This window comes from Mugil cephalus, chromosome 19 (genome assembly GCF_022458985.1).
Source record: "Mugil cephalus isolate CIBA_MC_2020 chromosome 19, CIBA_Mcephalus_1.1, whole genome shotgun sequence".
NCBI classification, from domain to species: Eukaryota; Metazoa; Chordata; class Actinopteri; order Mugiliformes; family Mugilidae; genus Mugil; species Mugil cephalus.
In genome coordinates, this window is record NC_061788.1 from 7,965,242 (window position 1) to 7,974,226 (window position 8,985).

The 8,985-nt window shown below is 47.3% G+C and overlaps 1 protein-coding gene across 1 annotated transcript in view; it reads right to left on the reverse strand.

Moving 5' to 3' along the window:
• Nucleotides 1–7,288, reverse strand: part of arhgap24 (Rho GTPase activating protein 24) — a 68,673-nt gene extending 61,385 nt beyond the window's left edge. The window contains exon 1 of the mRNA XM_047570486.1: nucleotides 6,795–7,288. The gene's annotated coding sequence lies outside the window, so the exon portion shown is untranslated. The remainder of the gene's footprint in view (nucleotides 1–6,794) is intronic.
• Nucleotides 7,289–8,985: the final 1,697 nt, after the last annotated feature.

Sequence of the window (8,985 nt, forward strand, 5' to 3'; positions counted from 1 at the left end):
TTGAAGGGGGGACATGCCCTCACGATTTGACAGGATGGAACATTGTAGCAAAAAATTTATTGGGAAGTGGGAAGTCAAGACGTGAGGTATGTCACATTGTGTTTTAGTGGTATCACATAAGTGGTATTTTCTAAACCAAGATAAGTTGTCATATGATTTATCTCTGTTTATTTTAAACCTGCTGCTTTAACAGGGTTGGATGGGTTTTTACATTGTGTTTGTATAATGAATCATGACAATTACACAGCATGTGTGTGTGTTTAGGCCTTTGGGCCGGCTAGCAAAGCAAATACTCTTTATTTGCTCCAGACAGTTTTAACCCAACAGGGGGCCTAAAAGTAAAAATGTCTGACCTGTTTTCCAAACCCAGATTTTCTACGTAGCTGTTCTCTTTAGTTTTTCTTTTTTTTTTTTTTTTTTTTTGGAGACTCGTCCCCGATGACGCCAGGTGTGGTTCAGAGAACCCTTTATGAAAAGACTGCAAAGTCTCTGCAACGAGAACACATCACTACCGGACCGTTCTTTCCAGTCAGCACATTGAACGCAGCCTCTCAAAGGCGTATCCTGTGTCCCTGAAAAACACCTGTGTGTGTAGATGCATGTGTGTTGTCTCTGTCCCCTGAGCCCCGTTCTCCAAAAAAAAAAAAAAAAAAAAAAAAAAAAGCGGTGGAACTAGATAGGTAATATTAATGATTTTCTTTCCTCCCTGCATAACCACAAGAAGGCTGGAAAAGCTGCGCGGAAAACATGGAAACGCTACACCTACTCAAAGCAGCCTGACACATGAGCACTTTCATGAAATGCTAGCTCGAGTGGTAATAATAACAACCTATCCCACGAATCAACATATCCTCTAAGATGCAGTTTATTTTGAAAGCTTTCAAATGCAAATGGTTTGCACATTTCAAATTGAGACTTCGGCATCGGTGCTGGGAATATGACGGAGCTGTTCATGGTCCAAGTTACCATGTGTTCATGCACACAAACTGATTTTCAAGACTTGTCTCTCAGCAAGTCAACGAGCTATCTTGAGTTTTACCATGTCTCCGAATTTTCTCACAAGCGAGCCGGAGAACTTTGACCGGTGCTGAGGCAAAGTCAGTGGGAAGAGACGCGCTGACCTCCATGGTAAACAACAACAGCTCAGCATACGGCACAGACAGCCACACACACACACATGCACACATACACACACAGTGTTTCGGGAAGGACGACACAAAGATAGCTACAAACCAGCCCTCTGAGGCTTTGTGGCATGCGCTGCAATTTCTTAGCAGGGTGCAACATATCTGTGGCTCCGTGGCCGTCAGTCAAACCAAAATGTATAAATTCAAAGTGTGTAAGTAAAAGCGAAAAAAAGAAAGGAAGGGAGTGACTTGTGTAAATCTTTCAAACCGCCAATGCGCGTTTGTTTCTATTTGCGCGCCGGAGCGTCGGTAGATGTTCTCTGTCTATCTGTGTCCATCAGTAATGGATACTGAGCCGTCTCAGTTTCACTTTGTTGCTTTAGATATGTGCATCTGTCAGCGGAGTAATAAAATACAGCAACTGGATGTGTTTTGAGTGACGACAGAGCGGCCGGGCAAATGCTGAATTGTACAATAGGTCGGTTTAGTCGTTGACAAGGGGGAGCTCTGTGTTTGGTTTCAGTTTAAAATGATTCTACATGTGCGTGTTTGAGCGTAAATGATGTCATGTGTATCATATGTTGACCGCTACGCCGTGGAAATAAGGAGATCTAAAGAAAGGGAGTCGAATGAGACAGTGAAATCTCTGAAATGCGATAGCGCAGATCTTCTTCTCGTCTGGGCAGGACCCGTCTCAAAGCATCAGTTGCTAGCAGGTTTTGAGCTGCTTGCACAGACTGTTTGTTCCCCATATAGGGAAAGTATTGAGGCTGTAGGCACACACGCACAAAAAAAAACAAAAAAAGACCGAGCTGCTGCTTGACACGTCTTTGTTTGAATAGAGCTGGTTTGGAGCTTCACGGTGCCACTCATCCTTTGGGAAACTTAAGTATTTTTTGAGTTAAAAAACAAAACAAAACACCGCAGTTTAAGACGTGGTGCATCTGGTCTGCAGAAATAAGAGAATTCACAACATCGCAACTAGTAAAACGTTAGGCAGGAAATTATTTATGACAACAGGAAGTGGTCGGTCGCAACGGCAAGAGCATAAAAACTCTGCTGAGAGAAAACTGGACTCAACGAACTGCCGCCTTTGCCACCGTGTGGTTGCCATAAAGCGTCAAGGGTTGAGCACTGATGTGCATTCACTCAACGACACGTGACATGATTTCACAGCTTTCAAACTACTAAGACCATTTCTCCCTGTAGTCACCGCTACATAACTGGAACAGAAGCTCAGAACCCTGCATCAGTCCACCTGTAAATGATGATCCACGCTGACGTCAACACAAAGCCTTTTGGTGTCTTATTCCATAAACATCTCAAATCAGGCTTTGCTGTCAAGGGCATTTCCCAGGCAGGCGATTATCCTGGCCTGGATTTCACGCTGAGGAGGAAAGGATGTGTTAGCCGCGATATTTTATCTTAACTTCAAGCTGGATCACTCCTGTGGGCTCTGAGATTAAAGCAGATGAAGAGAGATGAAGTCTCTGGAAAATGTAAGTTATTTTAATAATTTTTTTTTTTCTGATACTTGATATTTTTCTACTTACTCTTTTCCTGATCTTGTTTGCTACTGTCTTTGTCTACACTCACCGGCCACTTTATCATACAGATGGCAGATTGTGTCATACTTTCAACATTTGTTGGAAACATTCCTCAGAGAATTTGTTCCATACTGACATGATAGCATCACGCAGTTGCTGCGGATTTGTCGGCTGCACGTCTATGATGCGAATCTCCCGTTCCACCACATCCCAAAGCTGCTCTATTGGATCGAGATCTGGTGACTGTGGAGGCCATTGGAGTAGAGTGAACTCACTGTCATGTTCAAGAAACCAGTTTGTGACATGGTGCATTATCATGCTGGAAGTAGCTGTCAGAAGATGGCTAAACAATATTCAGGTAGGCTGTGGCATTTAAACCATGCTCAGTTTGTACTAAGGGTTTGGGCCAAGAAAATATCCCCCACACCATTACACCAGCACCACCAGCCTGAACCATTGATACAAGGCAGGATGGATCCATGCTTTCATGTTGTTAATACCAATTTCTGACTCCATCTGAATGACAATGTCAACGTTTTTCCAATCTTCTCTTGTCCAGTGTTGTTGAGCCTGTGTGAACTGTAGTCTCAGTTTCCTGTTCTTAGCTGACAGGAATCACACCCGGTGTGGTCTTCTGCTGCTGTAGCCCATCTTCTTCAAGGTTCGAGGTGTTGTGTCTTCAGAGATGGTATTCTGCATTCCTTGGTTGTAGCAATATGAGTTACTGTTGCCTTTCTATCATCTCCAACCAGTCTGCCCATTCTCCTCTGACCACTCACATCAACAAGGCGCCCTTACAGCTGCTTCTCACTGGATATTTTCTCTTTTCGAACCATTCTCTGTAAAATCCTAGAGATGATTGTGTGTGATAATCCCAGTAGAGCAGCAGTTTCTGAAATACTCAGACCAACAACCATACCACGTTCAAAGTCACTTAAATCCCCTTTCTTCCTCATTCAGCAAGTTGTCTTTAACACCTCTACATGCCTAAATGCACTGAATTGCAGCCATGTGATTGGCTGAGTAGCTATTTGTGTTAACAAGCAATTGAATGGGTGTACCTAATAAAGTGGCCAGGGAGTGTGTATTGGTCTTGCAAAGGACAGAAATTCTCCTCTTTAAATACAGTCTGTTGCTCTTGCTTCAATCCCACGCACCAACTTTGCGCCTATGGAGAAATACAAAACTCGACCCACCCGCCATGCCCACGGTTGCTAAGCTACGGCTAATTGATATACAGTGTACAGTTTTAATGAGCTGTGAGCTTCTGAGGACTTTGAACGCATCACATTTTTCCATAAGCGTTGCATGTCGCGTCCACGTTGAGGGTTTACCAACGTTGCAAACGCTCCCCTTTGCTCGGAGCCCTAATGAGTCGCTGACGAGCAGCAGATGCAGCTTCTTCATTCACGCGGACATGTGGCGCACGCTGCCACCGCCATCTGTCCGTCATCGGGCCTCGCTTTTGCATTTTCAGCAACTGTTGTTCTCCACGTCGACCCCCGGCGCTCGCCAGTGATCCCCGTGCCAACTTCCCTCGCATGATGCAAAGGTCAACGGTGTGCGTAATGCGAAAGCAGAGCTTCCATTTAGCCTTATGCGCCGGACTAATAATATCCGGCTGTCGTAATCTGTCTATCACTTGCGAGTCAGCACATTTTTACGCCGGCGCTTTTCGAGCAAAAGATTTACAAGTCCGTGTTCCTGTTTTTTAGGTGTGCGCCAGCTGTGCTAACAAAAACACAAAACATGCGCGGAGAGGAAACATGAACTTCACATTGCCAGTCAGTGCTGTCAACCCTTTAAATATCCCCTAAGCAGTCCGCCCCCTCACCCTTAAAGTCGGGCGCAGCAGGGCCTCCGTGACCCGCATGTGTTTAAGACAAATATAACCCCTGCTTGCCAAAGCTGCTGCTGCCTCGACAGCGGCCCGTCTCTGTTAGACTCCCGTCGTAAAGTCACAGAGGTGAGAGGAGGCCGTGCCACTCGCTGCGCCGCGGGCCGCGTCAGTCGTTGGAGAGGATGTGAAAGAGGAAGGGCTTTCGGAGGCGGTCACAGATGGAAGCACTCACACACGTGAAAAAAAATAAAGATCCATTGCTCCGTCCAAAACACACACACACACACACACACACACACACACACACATAAAAGCGAAGTCTATCGTGATTTAATCCAGGAGGGGGTCACGGGGAGGTTGAGATCTGAGAAGCTATCCTTCACTGTGATCAGCCTCAGCCCACACAACTCACTGTGAGTCATGAATGGAAGCAGGAAGAGAGGAGAGGGAGGCGGACAGGGGCGTCCTAATGTGGAGCAAACGCAGAAAGCCCTCGGTTCTTTGAAGGTAAACAAGTCCCCGTTAAACTCCCCGCGTGAATCGATGTGATGAGTCGGCGTCTATTTTGTCTACGCGCCGATTTGGATGCCATACGTGGAACGCTGCGTCCCCTGCGACGTCAGGCCCTTTTTGATGTGACACGCTCATTGCACGCTGACTGGCATCACCCCCACCTCCTTTCCAAATTTCCCCCCGTGCCGTGTGTCACAGCTTGTCTGGGAACTGTGCAGCAGCTCCGCGGAAAGACGAGCATGAAGGCTTGACTCACCCCCCCGCATGTATTTACACTCTGTTACGAGTTGGATGAACGATACTGTTGATGTGGCAAGAAACTGCACGTGGTGATGTTCTCTCCTCAAAGGAGGGTGTTGCGAGACATTAGCACATTAACCTTCCATAATGTCAGTCTAGCTGCCGCGCCAAGCAAACAAAATAAAAATGGCGACTCGTCAGTTTTAGCGTGGATTAAACAATCGAGGTAATGAGACTCAGGTGCGCCGACCTCAGGAGCATTTCTCAAACAGCTGCACCTTCTGCCCCGTGTCAACGCCGGGTTTGCTGCAGCTTCAGTCGTCCCCGTCTCCACCCGTTCGCTCTCCCGACGCACAGGCACATCACGGAGACCTGGGAACAGTCGAGTGCAGCAGCTGACACAGGGAACCCGATCCCTGGGCTTTCCAGTTGCACAGCTTGAGCGCCTCAGACATTCCTCCTGGCACACGAGGGTCATCATCAGCCCCTGGCTTCCCCGTTTGCTTTCACATCAGCCTTTTCCATCAAGACAGCAGGTTGGGGAGGGGGTGGGGGGGAGAAGGAATGAGTCGCAGAGGTGTCTTTTTCTTGTGTCGTCACTGCTTTTCTCTCTGTCCCGTTCTTTCCGTTTATTTTAGAGGTCTTTTCTACCTCCTTTTTCCAAGTGGCCCTCGCACATCCAGTCCGCGGCAAAACACGAGGCTGGTCGCCTCATCATCTATATGTAAAGCACCAGGAAGCAAAAAAAACAAAAACAAAACATGCTGCGCAACTGTCTAATGCCCTGGTCATTTTAACCCTCCTGAAAGGAGCAGAAGACTGACGCTTCACAGCCGCCCGGCACTTGTTGCCGTATTGCTATCTGCATTCGTACGCCCAAGCTATCAGTGCGGCTAATGCGTCTGTGATAACAATTAAAGCTTTTAGCCGCTTTCACATCACACTTCTCACGCTCCCAGAGGGCCCGTCCAGGTTCGAGGCGCGCACATATCAGCTGAAGGTCGTGCGCTTATTTCCCCCGGCGCATCTTCGCCCCGGCCTCGGCGTGACGTTGGCAGCGCACATATGGATGAGCTGCGTTCCTGGACTGACACTTCGGCGGCGTGTATCACATTAATGAACCATTAAGCAGTGATTAAATCCACTGGAAAGTGGAAGTTTATGGGGAAGGATAATGGGCAGGGAAAAAAAAAAGCTCTTCATCACTGCTGAGCAAATTGAAGGCACCTTGCTCTAGCTTGTGATCACGCGTGTTAAAAGAAAAGGAAGCGGATTAACAAACTCTCATCATCAGACACCTACAGCCGTGCACTGATGCCGCCACCGCTGCAGCTTTGTGTCAGCTCCAACTCCACGAACACCTGCTTAAAATATCACTTACGTAACCTCACCTGCCACTCAGCCTCTCTCTTGGACAATTTGCCCACAGCATCTTTTTTTTTTCTTTCTTTTTTCCCTCCTACATGGCATCTAGACGGCCACAAACACCCAGCCTAAACGCCACCACACCTCACACAGCAGACTCACCTCTCGAATAAATCCCTCTGACGTCCTGTGATGCACCGCTCTCGTATCCAATCCAGTGACAGGCGATCAATCAGCGAAAACAACGGGGCAATCCCGAGCTGAGGGCGAGCTCCGCTCGTGCTCCCGCTCAGCCGCTGTTGCTCAAGCCTCCTGACTCAGAAGACGAGCGGAGCGGGTCGAGTTAGCCGAGGCTGAGGCGAGCCGCCGTTAGAAAACTTTTCCCCTGACTGCTCACACCGTCTGCATGCTGAGAAAGGCTGCGGACGGAGGGGGTAGGTGGGGGGGGGGGGAAGACTGTCGCGGTCAGCACGGTCTCACACGAGGCACCGTTACAGATGGAAGAAGTCCGCCCCAGACACATGCCACATGCTCTCACACACAAACACACACACACACACACTCTTCCTCTCCCTCCCGGCACTGCAGAAGTCTATGCGGTCCCAACTCTTCCAGTCATCCCGGCCGGTGAGACGCTCGCACTCCGGTCTGAGGAGAGTGTGTGTGCATGTTGGTTACAGGGAGGGAGGGAGGGAGGGAGGGGAGAGGGAGGGGAGAAAAAGTGTGTGTGTGTGTGTGTGTGTGTGTGACACACAGAAAGAGCCCATGTTTAAGGAAGTCCCAAGGCGAGAGCAGTGCAGCTGACTTTCTCTTTTATTTCACGCGATGTTTTTTAAACTGAATCCTCAGCTTTCCACGACATCATCACCTGCGACTCATCCGGTTATTTTTGAGGTGTCTTCGCGATGACATACACAGAAAAAAAAAAAAAAGAAGAAGAAGACGACTGCGAGCGGGCTGCTCAGCAAACATTTATTCAGTCTCTCTGTTCTCACTCTGGTGCGAGGCCAGCTGTATACACACCAGCGGAAAGTGCATCTCGTTTGTTTAGGGGAGGTCGAAAAGTTTCTTTTTTTTTAATAGCATTCTTTGGGGGTGGGAGGAAAAAAAAGAGCATTTTGCGCGTACTATACGAAAATCTGAATAAACCGCGATGACGTCTTGGGGAAATCTGACACGTGGAGTGAATTCCTGTCACCATTTCTCATATACTTCCAAATAAATTGTTTCAGATTTGGGTCGACGTTAGAATAATACATGTGTAATATACTGAAATGATCATCATTCCGGTTCGGATTTACATTACAACCACTGGACGGATCCTAATCTGTCGCTGGCACATGTCAGCCAGCCCTGAGCCCGCAGAGTGTGCTCATTACTAACGAGGAGGAGAATTCCAATCTACGTAGGAGGTGGCTGGCGTGACAACAGTAATTACTTCCTCAAAATCCAATCAGCTGGTCGAGAATTGGATTATTTCCAAACTAGCGTACGGTGCGTGATGTACTGCCGGCGACTCCCGGAGGGGCTGCCGTCGGTGGAGTTGATGGAGGTGACTTCACCGTGGTTCAGATCCTGGAGGCATTATGGAGGTGCCTAAGGGTCAAGTGAAGGGTTGGACTTAATGCAGCACTTTATTTTGATCTATTGGCAGAGGCTGTGGGACGGAGGTCTCTGTCAGCTTCGTCTTAAGGCTCTGACACGGAAAGCCAGCAGTGAAGGGCGACTCTGGTGTCACCTGGACCAAAAAGAGACTTCAGATCAGGCATAACATTATGACCACCTGCCTAATATTGTGTAGGTTTCCCTTGTGTCTCTTTCTGGGCTTTCTGAGGCTGTCCTGTACTGTACTGTAATGGTGTACTGATGGAGAGATTAAGTAGGGACCCCCCTACCTACTACATGTGTTCTATATTAAACTTAGCTTAGTGCTATTTATACATATATATATTATTATTATCATTTTGCATTCAGTATTATGGTATTGAAATAATACACAGGTTCAAGTATTTGCAACAGTTGTGCAACTGCCTTAATATAAACATACCTAACTGGTACATATAGGTATATGCAGCCCCATGATTGGCTCAGCAACAATATGGGCGGTGCCTACTGTGTACAGGAGGCTTAGATTGACAGGTTCTGGGCTAATGAAACATACAGTTCCTGTATAGTTGAATGCCTGTAAGTGCTGACTGAAAGACATCATCTTCCTAAATTTATCCCTTTACTAAACTATGTTGGATTCATGTTAAATCTGTGGGGGCAAATTAAAAAAAAAAAAATATATATATATATATATATATACATAAAAAATGTCCAATCAACCAAGCGTTTTGCGACCCCTCTGAAG